This window comes from Talpa europaea, assembly GCF_964194135.1.
Source record: "Talpa europaea genome assembly, chromosome: 14".
Taxonomy (NCBI): domain Eukaryota; kingdom Metazoa; phylum Chordata; class Mammalia; order Eulipotyphla; family Talpidae; genus Talpa; species Talpa europaea.
Window position 1 is genome coordinate 35,900,540 of NC_140082.1, and position 17,591 is coordinate 35,918,130.

The 17,591-nt window shown below is 37.1% G+C and overlaps 1 pseudogene across 1 annotated transcript; it reads right to left on the minus strand.

Moving 5' to 3' along the window:
* Positions 1–3,269: 3,269 nt before the first annotated feature.
* LOC311184145 (mortality factor 4-like protein 1) lies at positions 3,270–9,108 on the minus strand (annotated as a pseudogene). Its single transcript has 3 exons — positions 8,980–9,108; positions 4,154–4,302; positions 3,270–4,039 (listed from the first exon to the last, which is right to left on the minus strand). The product of its transcript is annotated as a mortality factor 4-like protein 1 (transcript).
* Between the last annotated feature and the right edge of the window lie 8,483 nt (positions 9,109–17,591).

The following is a 17,591-nucleotide window of genomic DNA, read 5'->3' on the forward strand; positions in this document are numbered from 1 at the left end:
GTTAAACTTCCATGATGCTCTATTCATATTCAGTGTTAGGCACTATTTTCTATCTTATCATATTTGTGTTTTCACACACATTTTATTATATTTCTTGAGAGAAGGATCAATGTTTGATTCCATTTGGATTATTCTTTCACCAACACCATAGCATAGATTCAATATATATAATACATATATATACTAAATATAGAAATGTTTTACTAAAAAACATTTTTTCTTTAATAAAAATTGAGCTCAGAATGAGTTAACAAATACAACGTTCGAATTGGCAGCTTACTTTTACATTCTTTGGTTGTCTTACTCTGAGTCCATAAATAAAGAATTCATCCTTCTGAAGAGAGTAAATTATAGCTGATCCTGAGACACAGACAAAGACACTCTCCTCAGAATATTTCTGTCTGGAAATGCCCAGTCTCTGTACCATATACATGAATTACCTAGAAGCAAAATCCAAGTCACCAGAGACAGTTACCTCTTTGCTAACCATAAAGTATGATCACTAGATGCATCCTGAGAGTTTTGTGAAATCAGTTCAACTGACCTATAAATTTTTCAATGAAACTCAAAAAGGAGAAAAAATTGATTTCTAAAGGAAAATCATATGAAACAAAACAGTTTAGAAATAGTTCACAACATATATTCCCCTAACTTAAAATATCAAACTTTAAAAGAAGATGAGAAACTCATATTTTTTTAGTACAGGTATTTTAGGGGGGGAAAGTGCATAAATTAGTTTAAAATTGACATAACATTTGGTGATACCTTCATCTCATATTAAAAACTTTGGTGAGACTCACTGTAACCTGTTCTTTTTCAAAGATAGAGTGTTTTGCTAAAGATAAGTGAAAAACATTGTATTTGGTTTTTATTTAAGCATCCAACATTCTCCCAAGACAAAATCATCAATAAACTTGTGAGGAAAGCAGCAGTGCATTAAGGGGGTGCTTCCAGGAATGAGAGAAGTTGGGGAGCAGAGTTATGTGGAGGACAAATATTTCACCCTTGCAGTTTCTGACAGCTATTGTCACAAATGCTGTGCATGTTAACAAGTCAATCCATTCAACATTGGAGGGAGATGGGCACTTTTTAAAAAAGATTTTATTTATTTATTTATTTATTTTCTTTTTTAAAAAGATTTATTTATTTATACAAGCACTGGGTACAGTCAGAAGCGCGGGAGGGTGAGAGAATTCACCAGAGCCAGAGCAGGGAGCAGATCAGCCAGAAGGACGGAAGTTCACTGCTGAGGGGAGCAGCGGGCGGCAGGAGGGGTCTGCGCGCCATGTGGGACCCTCCTCTGGTGGCTGGGGAGCAGCCGGGGAATCGAACTGGCGCTGCAGAGGCTGCTGGCAGCTTCGCAACCCAGTGCTCAACCACTGTGCCACCGGGGAGGCCCTAAAGATTTTATTTATTTTTGCATAGAAGAACTGGCATGTAGGTCAGAGGTGCAGGGGATGCAAGGATTCACCAGAGACAGAGTGGGGAGCAGAATAGGAGGATTTGCTGAATTAAACTGTTAAGGGGAACAGTATGCAATACAGGAGAGTCTGCTGCACCATGTGGGTTAGCAACCCGGCTAGTATAGAACTCAGGCCTTTGTGATGGAGTGCTGAGACTTAACCCCTCGGCCACTAGGAAGGCCTGGGAGATGGGTATTTTTATTATCTTTCATTTACAGATGAGGGAAGCAGTTAGGGAGTGCTCAAACAACTTATCCTCAGTTACAGGGCTTACTCAATATGACCTACACTTCTGTTTCCCTAATCTAAACTCCAGTCTCTGAAATGTTTTGTGCAATTTTGGAATCTGGCTTTCTTAGCTGGTTGTTATACTTGAAAAGATATGGCAAAATAAGTTATATTAAGGTAAAAGCCTATCAGCAGGTCATCTTCCCTGGGGTGACTTAACTTCAAGGAAAAAAATTCTAACGGCCACATTTGTGTCAAGGCTTGGGGAGTATTCTGTTCAGAGGAACTTTCTAAGAATCAGTAAATTGTCCTCCAGTATCACTTGCCCAATTTTATTTATTTATTGGTTGTTTGACTTTGGAGGAAGAAAATACCAAAAAAAAAAAAAAAAAAGAGAGAGAGAAAATTAAAAAAATAAGTAAACAAGTCAAATACAAAAAGTATCTTTTCTGGCTTAATTGTCACTTCCTGGTCCCTTAAGGCTCCTTATCAATGTTTTTGTTATCAAAACTTCTCTTCTAATGTAAGCTCTTTAATTTGATAATAGTGGTAACACTGTCTAAGTAAAAACTTCCTATCTGGTAAATATATAATTTGCATTACTTTTACAATGCAGATTCATTTTATTTAAAATATTTTAAAATATTATCTCCTATCTTCCTCAACTGTGAGACAGACTAGTTAACACAAACTTAGCATTTATGACAATAACTGTCAGAAAATATATACCCAGAAAGTGCTAAATATGTCTCCATTCCAACTTCTCATTCCTGTGACCACCCTCGTTATATAGATGCGTAGACAGACAGACAGATAAAACACAGAGCGATTAGCCTAACTAAAAGGAAAGCTACGTGCATTAAGTTTAGGGGCGGGAGTGTCAAATATGATTAAGACTTTCTTATTTTTTGAAGCCTAAAGAAAAACGTATTGAAGATCTGAAAAACAATTCCTGAAAGATTGACTTTTCCACAAAGCCATAGCTACACAATACATTGTGTTATCGTGCTAAAATGTGCATCAGACACAAGTACAAAAACTGGGAGACAAGGCAGCAATCTTCAACAACCTGAGTGAGAGGAGATGCCTATAGAACAACACATGGAGGACTTGCAAGGGTGGGCTCTTTATTTCAAGCACCAAAAAGACAAAGGAGCACAGATGGGAGCGTGTGTTCAGTTACAGACACTGAGCTGACCTCTGGCACCAGCCTTCGGAGCACTTGTCATCCAGCCTGGACCCACAGCATAAAAGCGTGTAGTGTCAAAGGAAAAGAACCAGCAGCATTCAAAGACAGCTTTGTCAGCGAGGCAATGGAACAGGACAACGTGTCTCTCTGTTGTCCATCACTCACTACACTGGTAACAAATTTGCAATGAAAAAAAAAAATCAGAGAAAAGGAGCTGTAACCCCTTTTATTTTCTCTGTTAAAAATCAAACAGAAAACAAACATCGATTCTGTCATACACTAACATTTTCAGAGCACATCATTTGTACAAGAGAAGGACCAAGGACAAAATGTGTTTACAGAGATCTGGACGTGAGTGAGGGTACCTCACACGCTTTCAAGGGACCCTGTCATAATTGCCGGCCCTGAATGAGAGGTGAGGAATTCTTTACCAGGTATTTTAGGAAATCATGAAGATAATTCAGTAATAAAGCAAAGTTCCTCTCACCCAGAGTGTGTAGGCCAACATTGCTCTGATTCGCGCAAACAATCTCAGCAGGTGGGTGCACCTGGAACCTGGGCTTGTCCCCGTGGGCCACCGGGCCCTCAGGTATTGTGCCCCTCCTGCTTGTAGAGAGGCTGAGCACCCAGCAAGATGTTGAAGTATGTGTTCTTTTTAAACTTTATATCACCACTTCATTCACAACACACTCCTCGTTATCTGTGTTTCCTTGAGATTTCTCATAATTTGCATAATCCTCTAGAATGGAATCCATATTCTTCTTGGCAGGAAGATAAAGGAGCTGTTTTGGCTGAGTAATTAAATCACAGTCATCCACAAGGCATGGTTTTAGTTCTTCAGGAATTTTTACTTTAACTTCAACTCTGTTCTTGAATGTTTCCTCATTAGCAACAGCAGGATCTGCTGGAGCCTTTTCTCCCCAGGAGGCTGAGGCATCTCCCTGGTGCTGCCACCATCTCTATTTCTGGGCATTTTCTGTTTGTTCTTTTTTGTTTTTACTTCAACATTTTTTCTCTGCTGCAGACTAGATGTCTTCTTTCCTGGGGCAGCCCTTCTTATCTTCCCCTCTCCATATTGTTCCTGATCAGTTTTTTGAAGTTCCTGCGGATTGGTGTCCACGTATTTGAGTACTCTGCTTTCTGGAGCCGTTCACCCCAGCTAGAGGTCAGGAGGGGTGGTGTACTGAGGGAGCTCCTTCAGAAACAGGAAGAAGGGCTACAATATCCTTGCGTGTCTTCAAAGTGTTTTCAGAGAGCCTGGGCCTCACAGCACAATTTCCATTTCAACCACTGTAATGTATAAATTATTTCACTCGTTTGCTCTTTATGGCAACCTTTACACACTATGCTTTATGAAGAAGAAGCCCATGAAAACCACAGCACTTGCTCAGCTTCCTGAAATTTAGCCTTTGGGTCCTGCTTCTGCCATTTATAAGTGATTAGCTGCCTTCTTCTCCCACCACTGGCCTAGCACTCTCTATTCTACACCTCTCCCAAGTCCAGGTCAGCCACAGCATCAGCAACCATACCCCCTACATCCAGGGTCTGATTAACACTCTACTGATTTTTCTTTTTTTTTAAATTAAAAAAAAATTATTTATGCATACAAGAGCTGGTGTGCAGGCCAGAGATGCGGGGTGAAAGGATTCACCAGAGACAGAGTGGTTAGCAGAACAGGCAGATGTACTGAAATACACTGCTAAGGGAAGTGATGGGCAAGTCAGGAGAGGTCTGCTGTGCCTTGTGGGTCACCTTCCTGGCCGGGATCGAACTTGTGCTGCTGTGCCTGTGGATCACTTCACAGTGATGTATTTAACCTCTTGCACCACCAGGGGGGCCCCTAAAATGAGTTAATTTTTAATTGAGGTAATATTTGGATACCCCCATTAGGTATTGCCACAGTAGTGCATCCACCACCAAATTACCCATTGTCCACCACCACAGTCCATTGTGATTTCTTCCCTTTTTTTGTTCTTACCCTCTCTCCCCTCTTGGTGTCTATCTGCAGTCAGATCTCAAGGGTTAGTTTTTAACCTTGTCTTTATCTGATTTCTAGTTTAGTTTCTCTGTATTCCCCATATTGGTGGCATCATTCCATATTTATCTTCCTCCTCTGACTTCATCCTTTGCTTATGAAAGGGAGTGGTGAGGGGGGTTGGTAAGGGGAGTGCTAGAATTCAAAAGCCTAAGTGTGACAGTTTCACTCTCCAATTTATCTTTTGGCTTTAGAATATAAGACATAATTAAAAAAAGACTCATGACTTTCACATAATGAGAACAACAAGTTGAAGTAAGAAGAAACAAATAAAATAGGTCTGGTAGTCATCTGTGGTAGACTGGCATGCATGAATCATTTTCAAATGGAGATAATTCTGTGTGGTTTCCTTGTCCAAGCAAAATGCACCACTCCAGAAACTTTCCATTCCCATGTGAGTTTGCTACTGAGTCAACATGGACCTTGAATAAGTTTCTTTGTTTCTTCCCAGGTTCCTCATCGGCAAACATTGAGTGTTTACATTTGTCAAAGTGATTTTGATTGAATGTTATTTAATGGTGGAAATGATGTTGGATAATGAATGGCATTGTACATAAGCTGTTAGAAATCATTTTTGCAAGTTGATACAATATCAGTATTATATTTACTAAAGGTAAGGGGAGAATCTAAAAATGTGGTTATTTTTGTTATTGAGAAGGGAATTTACTGAGTGTGAAGATCTTTTGATTTGTTTTTCTGTATTAACTCTGTTCACCTGACAAATACAGTATCTCCATTTCCTCATTTCTATTCTTCAGGAGGGAACTAACCTCAGTTAAATGGCCTTGCCAAAGTAAACCTTGCTTCAGATATGTAGGGAGGCACAGGCAACTCCTCACACTACAGCTGAAACTCAGCTGTTAAAAGATGTTGACTTTGCTTACAGAATTCTAGATTTTTTTCCTGATTTATTAATTCGGACTTTCCCTTGGATCTATAATTAATCCCTCATTTGCTTGATACTTTCCTCAGTCACTTACTATAAAGGAATGACCGTAGAGTTTTATAGGTAATAGTGTCCATTTAAACTGTTTCCAAGAAGAATTCAGATCCTTGGAATCCAAGGATTCCATGCACATAGGTGATGAAATTCACTGTGTGATAAGACTATAGAGGTTGGTAGATAATATGTGTTTCTGTGTCTCCCTGCTGTTTTTTATTAGAAGGTGGTTCTACTGACCTCCCAAGCAGGCTTAGGGTGATTCTAGATAAATGACAGATGTCTTTTTCTCCAAAGAATTGTTTGGAGACATTCTTTTTACCTTTTTAGCATGTTTTGAAAGATATTTTGAAAATCTGTTTTAGAATTTTGATTATAATTTCATTAGCAATCCATTTATTTTTTCTCTTTCCTTCATTAAATTTTATATATTTTTTGTTTTTTCATAAAGGGTGAAGTAAACTGAATGCTTGTGAAACCTCCAAGTTCATATTGAAGCCTAATCCCCAACGTGATGGTATTTCCACATGGGGTCTTTGGGAGGTAATTGGGCTTGAGTGAGGTCATGAGGGTTGAGGCTGTAAGGTGGGTTTGGTGACCTTATAAACAGGATGAAGGGAACAGAGCACTCTCTCTTCGCCATGTGAGGGCACAGCAAAAAGGCCTCTTTCTGCAAACCAGAAGTGAACTCTTACCAAGAACTTAAAGAGCTGCTGCTCTGATCTTGGACTTTCTGGCCATCAGAACTCTAAAATTAAATGTTTGTTGTTTAAGTCACCCAGTCTATAGTCTGTTCTAATACAAAGGACAATGGACCTGCATTTATTACTTCAAAAACTTAACTTGAAGTACTTTAAAGTTTTTAGCTGCTGCTCAGAAATATTTCTTTGTATTGTTATTTATTATTCTCACACTATATAATTGTATTTTATTGGCAGATGGTAATTATTTGTGTATTGATCCTATAGCATAAAACATTTAAAAATATTCCTGTTTATTTTAATTGTGTAACTCCTAAACATTGTAATGAATATGAAACTATGAGTCAGTAATAATAATGATTTTCTTTTTTCCTGTATTAGCTATTTCATTAATGACCCTTATACATCCATTAGTCCAGGTCATTCAATAAATTGGTCTCACAGAGTGTATTAGTTTACTGAGGTGGCTATGACAAATTCCCATAAACTGAATAGATTGAAACAGAAATTTATTCTCTAAGAGTTCAGAAAATCAGAAGTCTGAGATTAATTTGTTGGCAGAGCTATGTTCCCTCCAAAGGGAAAAATCCCTGTTTGACCCCTTTGGCTTTTGGTGACTATAGGCCATCTTTGGTGTCTCTTACTTTGTGGTAGCCTAATTCCAACCTCTGCCTTTGTCTCCATTAGTATGATTCGAAATGTTACTCTTTCTATAAGTACACCATAAATTGGGGTAGGGATTGCTCTATTCCAGTATGACCTCATCTTAACTTCATTAGACCTGCAAAGACACTTTTTTTTAAATAAGATCACATTCATAGGTTCCAGGTGAACATGATTTTTTCCTTTGATGTGTACATTATTCAACCCAGTACCCTAAAATTAAAGTTGGCAATGTGCAAATATATTCACCCCATCCAAACTAAGATCCACTAAAGTCTTTTTTTTAAAAGATTTATTTTATTTATAAAGAGCTGGGGTACAGGCCAGATGTGCGGGAGGGTGACAGAATTCACCAGAGATAGAGCAGGGAACAGAACAGGCAGACTGATGAAATACACTGCTAAGGGGAGCACAGGCGAGACAGGAGAGGTCTGCTCGCCATGTGGGTTGCTCCGAGGCCCAAAGTCTTAAACTATTCCAGCATTAACTCTAAATCCAAAACCTCATCTAAATATTATTCACTCAATAAATATTATTTATCTAAGAGGTCTAAACCAGAGTTAGGTGAGACTCTTGGTATGATCCATTCTGAGCCAAAATTCCTTTCCATACACAAAGTCATGAAACTAGAAAATAGGTTCTCTGCTTCTAAATTATAAAGTTGGGACAAGCATAGGATAAAATACTCCTATTACAAAAGTGATACAACAGAGAAAGTTCTCAACTGTTCAAGGCAATTTTCACTGGGCTATGAAGCTGAGAATTATCCTCTTTGTCTGGATGTGTTGCCATTGCTGCCTTCCACAATGACAACTCTGCTTTCTCTGGGTTTGGGGTCATAGTTCTGCCCTCAGAACATTCTTCCTTCATTTCATCCTTCGTCTTTGTTGGTCCAGACTGGCAATATTTCTGTTGGTATAAAGTTCTCAAAAATCTTTGAATCTCACAAGCATGGATTTATACCTTTAATTACTAGCTTTCTACATGGGTCCTTCCTGGATAACCCATTTCTATACTTGATTTTTGCTGAGAAGGTTGATTGGATCCATGAGTTAGACATGGAACTTTAGAAAATAGTCTCTCAGTTATACCTTTGGCCCTGTTTCCAGAACATATTATCTGGAAAGACAGAATTTTCCAAATCATCAAGTGTTGGTTCCTTTTTGCTTCGCAGTTCATTGCTCAAATTTATCTTTTTCCTCTAGCCTTTTGCTACAAACTGCAAGGAGAAATGAGGTCACATCTTCCTTGCTTTGCTTGGAAATCTTAGCTAAATATTCAAATTCATTGATTGCAAGATCTACTTTCTACTCAGTTAAATATTCAAGTTCTTTGATTACAAGTTCTGCTTTCCACCCACTGGCAGAACACAATATGGCTAAGTTTCCTGCTTTTCAACACAAGGTAGTCTTTCTTCCAGGGTCCAGTAATATGTTTCTCATTTCCATTCAGCCCCCTGTTCCAGTTCCTTATTTCCTTCTTTCTTGTGCTGTTTTGCTTCCTGTATTGTCATTGCTTTTAAAATTCATCTTTGTTGCATATTTTTGTTTAATGAACTGTGTGCTGTGGTACATTCATACAATTTAATCTTAATTTTTATATCTGGTGGGCTCTACGTAATAATCCCATTGATTTGTGATTTAAAAACTTAACTTTTTAGTTTTAGAAGTTGTTTTGAAGATTTCCTAGGATAGTTTATATAAAAAAATCTTGTTATCATTTCCACTGCTTCATTCCTCCCTGAAGTTTTGAATTTCTACCTGGTATGACATTTCTTTTTCATCGAAAGAATTTACATTAGGATTTCTCAACAGCAAGTCAAGTAGTAACTGATCATCATTGTTTTCCTTTATCTGAGATTTGTCTTTACCATCATATTTAAAGAACATGTTTGTTGGATATAAAATTGTAGTTTGACAGGGATTTCATTCTTCAGCATTTTCACTATTTTGTTTAATTGCTTTCTCACCTCCAAAATTCATGACACAAGATCAGAAGGTATTTGAATCACTTTTTGGATTTGGGTAATATGTCCTTTCACTATGGCTTAAGATTTTTTCCCTTTGGGCCTCCCTGGTGGCACAAGGGGTTAAGAGGCAACCTATGAAGCTGTCCGCAGCCTTTGCAGCACAAGTTTGATCTCCTGACTGGCCAGGGAGCAACCCACATGGCGCAGCAGACCTCTCTTGCTTTGCTCCCTGCTCCCCTCAGCAGTGTATTTCAGTTTGTTCTGTTCCCCACTCTGTCTCTGGTGAATCCTCTCACCCCCCACACCTCTGGCCTGTGCCCCAGCTCTTTTTTTTTTTTTTTAAGATTTATTTATTTATTTATACAAGCACTGGGTACAGTCAGAAGCGCGGGAGGGTGAGAGAATTCAGCAGAGCCAGAGTGGGGAGCAGAGCAGGCAGAAGGACCGAAGTACACAGCTGAGGGGAGCAGGGGATGGCAGGAGAGGTCTGCGCGCCATGTGGAACCCTCACCCAGCAGCCGGGGAACCCTCACCCAGCAGCCGGGGATCGAACCGGCACTGCAGAGGCTGCGGGCAGCTTCCCAACCCAGCGCTCAACCGCTGCGCCACTGGGGAGGCCCCTGTGCCCCAGCTCTTGTATGCATAAATAAATAAATCTTTTTAAAAAAGAATTTTTTCCTTTGTCAGTATTTTGACTATGATGTGCTTAATTATTTTATGTACATCCACTCTTTGGGAGTCACCAAGTCTTTTGATTCTGTAAATTATATCTTTCACCAAATAGATGATTTATCAGTCATTTTTTTTTTTTTTTATTTTCTTTCTCCTCTACGCGGGGAAACTCAATTACACATATATTGGAATTCTAAACTGTTTTGCAAGTCTATGAGGCTTTTTTCCACTTTGTTATTAACACTTTCTTTTCTGTATTCTTTAAATTGAAATACTTCTATTATCTGTCTCCAAGTTCACTGACAACTTACTTTATTAACTCCATTTTGCTGTTAAGCCCAATCAGTACATATTTATTTCATGTTCTGCACTTTTCTGTTCTTGAATTTCTCCTTGAGGCTTTTTTCATAGCTACTGTTTTTCTGATGAAAATTCTAACATTTTTGTTTATTGGAAACATACTTCCTTTATGAAACAGAATATAGTTTGGATAGTTAATATAAAATGACTCTCTGCTTTTCCTAATATATGTTCATTTTGGGATTGGTTTCTATTAATGTTTTCTCTCTTGAGAATGAGTTAAATTGTCTTGTTTCTGTACCTATTGACTGATTTGTGTTTTTTTCCTGAATATTTTGAAGGTATAGTGACTGAATTCTGTGGTGTTCCTAAATAGAGAGTTTATTTTCTAAATATTAACAGATAATTATCTTGTAGTTACAAGCATTGTCTCTCTGGTAAATCTTAAACTGTTTTGAGTTTACCTTGTGTGAAAATGGTCAGTTGAACAAGTATTTATGTTAAGATTTGGGGCTGTACCTCTCTGGCTTTCTTCTTTTTGGAATATCTCCCTCATTTTCCTGCGGCAATGATTATTCTGTGCACTGATTCTTTAGGCCAGAAAAAGTATGGACTTTTTAATCAATATTTTCCCCTGTTAGTCTTGACTGAAGCTTCTCAGGCTTGAAATATTAAAAAAAGGAGCTGGAAAATGATGACTCCATGCCATTATTCCCTTCAAATTGATTTCTTACTGTAATATTTCTTTTGTTTACTCTAGGTACCTCCAGGCAATGCAAAAAATTTTTAATCCAAGTTAATAGTTATTTGTGGGAAAATTTGTCTGGCAGGCACTTCCTTGGCCATGTTTGAAACAGAACACATAAAAAGTGACTTTGCATTTTCTTTGGCTGGAATCACCAATATTTCATCTCCCAAGATATATTTTCTTTGTTTCTTTTTTTAAAATTAAAGATCTATTTGATTTTATTAAATTATTCATGAATCTGGTAGCATCATATCTAGCAAGTAGCAAGGTGTTCCCCAAATCCATTTTCTCTTAATTTACCGGCTTGGGACTGCCACAACTTTTTGATAATGTTAATTTTGATAATTAGCTGTGTGAAGGTCAATTCCCCTAATTCAGAGACTCAGGCAGATGACTAATTCCCTTGTCAAATTTGTGGCCTCTTTGGGAGCATAGTCTAGACTTCTTATTGTGAATATATTATTTCAAGAATCTTGAGATTTTGCAAGTCCTATTTGAAGTTCCTAATCTTGTATAAGTTTAATACATTGACTATTCTCTTCTTTCTTAATGTGGGTATTAAAGCACCAAACACCAAGGAAATGATCTCATGCAGATATTTACAATCTTTAAAGGACTGAGAGAAATAGAAAAGTTCTTAAGTAGTTATCACAGTAACTGACATGAGACTTCTTGATAAACATTTAAGTTTTAAAGTAGAAAGATAGCCTCTAGTCCATGAAGCCAATTAGAAACTGATACAACTCATTTTCCGAGTGGACCACACAAAAGTTTCTGTTTTCATTAGCCAGATAAGGCTCAATCATGTAATATATAATAGCAGAATCACTACCCTATAAGTGACTGAGATAAAAGGACAAGTTAATAGCAGCCTAAAATGTGTTATGACTATTTAGCTCAAGAGAAAATGGTGATATTACCTGTCGAATATTTTTATTTTTAATTACAAAATAAATATAAATTTATATAATAAGAAAAATTGGCTTAAATTATTTGCAAAATCAAATTCTAATAAGAAGGTATCGTACTTTAAGAAGAGAGTTATTCTAAGAAAATGACTCATGAAAGAGTGTTAAGTGCCATATGCTTAAATCTGAGAGTATGCCAAGAAAATCTTAGTGGTTTGGAACATTAATTTTATTACTGCTTTTTGAAAATCCAAATATGCAATTAAAATGGCTAAAACAAGTACATTAAAACAATAAGTATTTTAGGCAATTATTGTGGACCTTTCTGTATGTTAATCGAAATTCCTACCCATCTGTTGTTTTCCTACAGACTCTGAAATGTATACATCAGCTCTCATTTGCATGATTCAGGTATTCCCAGTAATATAACATTCTTTATTAAGTTATAGTCAGTGACACTAAGAACAAAGATTTTGCTTCCCACTCTTAGCTAAGAAAGGCAACTAGAAAATATTGTGTATGTATTCTTAATTGGAGAAATGTTTTGAACTATTTTAACTTCATGGAAGTTCAGATATATGGAACACTCTAAGTTTACAAAAGACATCATCAAGTTTTTCAAGGAATTTAGAATTAAAGTTATTTTTAAATATATGTAAAAACAAAGTCCAATAAAAAACTGAACAAATAGATTTTTGAAGTCTGGATGTATCAATTGTTAGTTGTGTAACTTAGACATCCTCTTTAAGATCTCCATTTTCTAATTTGTAAAATAGGATTTCTATTATCATCTTCAAAAGATTGTTGGGAGTAGCATATTATGTAAAATATGTGAAAATGCTAGGCACAACAGCCATAACACAATAGCAGATGGTCCAGAAATATTGAATTTTCTTAACCTCCATTCTAGATTCAGTTTCTAATTTTTAAATAAATTATATTTTCCTAAGTAAACCATGGAATTTTATAACCTATTTGATTCTGCTTTAAATGGATCTGAACCACAACAAGGTTGTTTGAATGATGTATTCTATTAAGAACCATCATAATAAAAGACCAACAAAATATGAGTTTGAGGTTACATAGGAAGTGTAGTAGCAAGGAATTCAAAGATATAAAGAGAAATTGATTGTAAGAAATAACTAACCCATGTCATATTGGTTAAGTGATTTCTGGAAGTGGAAGAGAATTGGCTACTCTTACTTGCCTGGGGAATAAATTATACTTTACAATGAGACCTGGAATGGATTGCATTGTCTGTCAATAATAGAATATTGGAGATGACTGTCAAAAAAAATAGCCTTCTCTGAAGGGAATGGAGGCATCACACTCCCAGACTTCAAACTATACTACAAAGCCATAATCATCAAAACTGCATGGTATTGGAACAAGAACAGACATACAGACCAATGGAATCGAATAGAAAATCCAGAAATAAACCCACAGATTTATGGTCAACTAATCTTTGACAAAGGAGCAAAGACTATGCATTGGAGCAAAGAAAGTTTGTTCAATAAATGGTGCTGGGAAAACTGGGTCGCTACATGCAAAAGAATGAAGCTTGACCACTACCTCACACCATACACAAAAATCAACTCAAAATGGATTAAAGAACTAGACATAAGACCTGAAACCATAAAATATATAGAAGGAAATATAGGCGAAACACTACGTGATTTGCACATCAAAGACATCTTTACAGACACATCACCCAAAGCAGTGATAGTGAAGGCGAAGATAAACAGCTGGGACTACATCAAATTAAAGAGCTTCTGCACAGCAAAAGAGACAATAACAAAAACAAAGAGAAACCCCACCAACTGGGAGAACATTTTTGCACCCAACACTAATGATAAAGGACTGATCACAAAAATCCGCAAAGAGCTGATGAGACTCAACAACAACAAAGAAAATAATCCAGTCAAAAAATGGGCAGAAGAGCTAAAAAGAAACTTCTCTGAAGAGGAAATGCAAATGGCCAACAGGCATATGAAAAAATGTTCAACATCACTTGTCATCAGGGAAATGCAAATCAAAACTACCATGAGATACCATCTTACACCAGTGAGAATGGCACATATTAAAAAAACTAGCAACAACAAATGTTGGCGAGGGTGTGGAGAAAAAGGAACTCTTCTGCACTGTTGGTGGGAGTGCAAACTGGTCCAACCACTGTGGAAAGCTGTGTGGAGATTTCTGGACCTACTAAACATAGAGCTTCCATATGATCCAGCAATTCCACTCCTAGGTATTTACCCAAAGGACACAGAAACATCAATTCCAAAGAACACCTGCACCCCTATGTTTATAGCAGCACTATTTACAATAGCTAAGCTTTGGAAACAACCCAAATGCCCAAAAATAGATGACTGGATCAAGAAGATGTGGTACATATATACCATGGAATATTACTCAGCATTCAAAAAAGATAAACACATGCAATTTGCAGCAACATGGATGGTGCTGGAAGGGATCATGCTCAGCGAAATAAGCCAAAAAGAAAAAGAAAAATACTGGATGGTCTCACTCATAGCAGGAATCTAGAAAACTTAAATAAGGGACCAGGAAAATGAATAACTATAAGAAAGTGGAAATCAAAATCAACAAAAAACTATGATCCAAAGACACTTTTAGGGGGGCGGGGGCGGGAGGGGAGGGATTGGGGCCAGAATGGGGGGGCTGCAATTGTATGGGGAATATAACAATAAAATTTATTATCTAAAAAAAAAAAAAAAACAAGATAAATCCTCAGGGGCCTCCCTGGTGGCGCAAGGGGTTAAGCACCATGCTATGAAGCAATCCGTAGCCTCTGCAGTATGAGTTCAATCCCTGGCCTGCCAGGAAGCATCCCACATGTGCAGCATACCTCTTCTGTCTCACCTGCTGCTCCCCTCAGCAGTGTATTTCAATCATTCTGTCTGTTCTGCTCGCCACTCTGTCTCTGGTGAATCTAGCACTGCCCCCCCTGCATTTCTGGCCTGTACCCCAGCTCTTGTATGCATAAATAAATCTTTTTTTTAAAAAAAAATAGCCTTCTCAAGATCAAGAAGGAACCTGCTTCTTCAGTGTATTTTGTAAATGTTGCATGTGCTACTGAGTCAAATTAAGAACTTCACATTTTGAGGGGTATGCTTTCTTTGATTCTGATCAATTCAAAATAAGGAAATTATTTATTAATCTGAAAAGATATCACATGGGATGTCATGTCTGGGAAGTCTTTACATCGGAGTAAGGACTTGTACAAATCCTCCACTCTATAAATGTTATGGATGAGAGTATTGGCAAACATGATCAGAATAGACCTGTATCATATTTCAGGAAGTTAACCAAAGACAGCAATCTAGGATGTGTTTATTCAAGAAAAAAGGTTTACTCTTGGTAAGAACAGCAAATTTTGTGGATTTTAATGTGCTTTCCCCATCTTTATTCCTTACACACTTGTAGGCCCTCCTTTCCCTAGCTCTAGGGGATCTTTAGAAACACAATGGGGGAAACCAGGATGGTCACCACTTATAGTGTAAGTCCACTTCCCAGAAAACTGCCATTATTTTCATTATGTGGTGGTTCCCAGAAGACTCCCTTTAAGCCTTGTCTTTATTTGACTTGCTCATAGATTGCTCAGTACAACATTCTGCTTGCAGGGCATTTTTGGAAATCAATCAGCGGTAGTATTTTAACATTCCATGGGTCCTAGTGGTATGTAATAGAAGGGCAAATTGTAAAAAAGCCAAAAAAGATGAAAAAGAAACATTATCTTGAGGGGGAATTCATATAGCTCTGACACATACCTGGGAATCTAGAAGGCTACATTCTTGCATAAATCTGCTCACATGCTTAGGAAAGACCTAAATCATAGTCATTAGCTCTCACCTCTGACTGACCTTGAGATTCTGCTCATGTAAAGACTAAGCAATAGGTCGAATTTTCAAATGCATGGCTGAGTCTTGAAAGCATATTAGAACACCAACACAGAACCCTTCCTAAATCATAGTCATTAGCTCTCATCTTTGACTGACCTTGAGATTCTGCTCAGGTAAAGACTAAGCAATAGGTCGAATTTTCCAATGCATGGCTGAGTCTTGAAAGCATATTTGAACACCAACACAGAACCCATCTTCAAAGACAGGGAGAATTAATATTTCAGGAAGTCACTCTTGAATCATTAGCTAGTCATAAGCTGACCAAGCAGAGACTTTGGTGCCAAAAAGGAATATAGACTTTACCGAATTGGTTCAGAAAATTCATTAGCAGAAAAAAAAAACAACAAACACAGCACTGATTTCCAGCTTTGACATATTATATTATTGAAAATTCTATTTTCAACAAAAAAATATTAGCCATGCAAAGAAATAGGAAGGTATGATTTATACAAAGGAATAAAAAGAGTTACTAGAAACTTCTGAGGTGCCAGAACCTGTACTGTGCTAATTCTAACTCCCAATCCATACCCACCCCAAACCTCAGAATATGAGCTTATTTGAAAATAGTCTTCACAGATACAATTATTTAAGTTATGATAAGATCATACTAGTTTAGGATGGACCCTTATCCAATATGACTTGGTTTTCTTATAAGAACTGGAAAACTTGGACACAGATACATGGGGAACACCATGTGAAAACTGGGGCAAAGATCAAGTGACACAACAGCAAGCTAAGGACTATCAAAGACTGCGAGATACTACAAGATGCTAGGAGAGAGGGGATATGTGCTCCCCTGGACCCTGGCCTAGAGGGAGCATGTTCTTATTGATACCTTGATTTCAGACATGTATCCTCCAGACATTATTTGTGTGAAACAATAAATTTCTATTTATTTAAGTTATGCAGTTTGTTGGTACTTTGACATGGCAGTTCTAGGAAGCTAACGCAAGGATAAAAAAAACAAATATAGTGATGTCTAAAGGATTAAAAGAAAGTATGAGAAGACTAGCTCGCCAAATTTGGAATATCAATAAAAAAAATGTTATTTAAAAATACATAGCTATTCTGTAGTTGAAAAGTATATTGACTAAAAGAAAAAAAATCATTAGAAATTATCAAAAGTAGTTTTGAGCAGGCAGAAAAAAAGAATTAGCAAAGCAGATGATAAGTGAATTGCAAGATAAGGACCAGAAAGAAAAAAGAATAAAGGAAAATAAAAAGATGCTCAGAGATCTAGACCGTGCTGAGAAACATCACATAATACATGTATAGTGGGATTCTCAGATATAGAGGAGAGAATGCAAGGGACAAAAAATATTTAAGGGCACAATGGTTAAAAATGTTCCAAATATAATGAAAAATATTAATCTACACATTCAAGAAGTTCAATGAATTCTAAGTAGGATAAGTCAAAGAGATTCACACATCATAATCAAACTGTTGAAAGCCAAAGCCAAAGAGAATCTTGAAAGCATCAAGGGAAAAGTGATTGGTCATGTATAGCAGTTTTCAGTAAGCTTTACAACTAATTTCACTGCAGAATATACAGAGGCCAGAAGGCAGTGGGGTGACATAATCAAAGAGTGGAAAGAAAAGACTGTCAACCAATTATCTAGTATCTAGCAAAGACTCTTCTTAAAAATGAAAGAGAAATTTAGATTCTCCAGAAAAACAGTAAGAAGAATTCATAGCCAGCACATCTGCCCTTTAAAACATATCAGTGATAGTGGTTCAGGCCCAAATGAAAGGATCTATGTCAGTAATTCTAATCCAAGTAAAGAAAGCATACTGGAAAACATAAATACATAGATAAATATAAAGGCCAGTATAAAAAGTAATTTTGTTTGTAGCT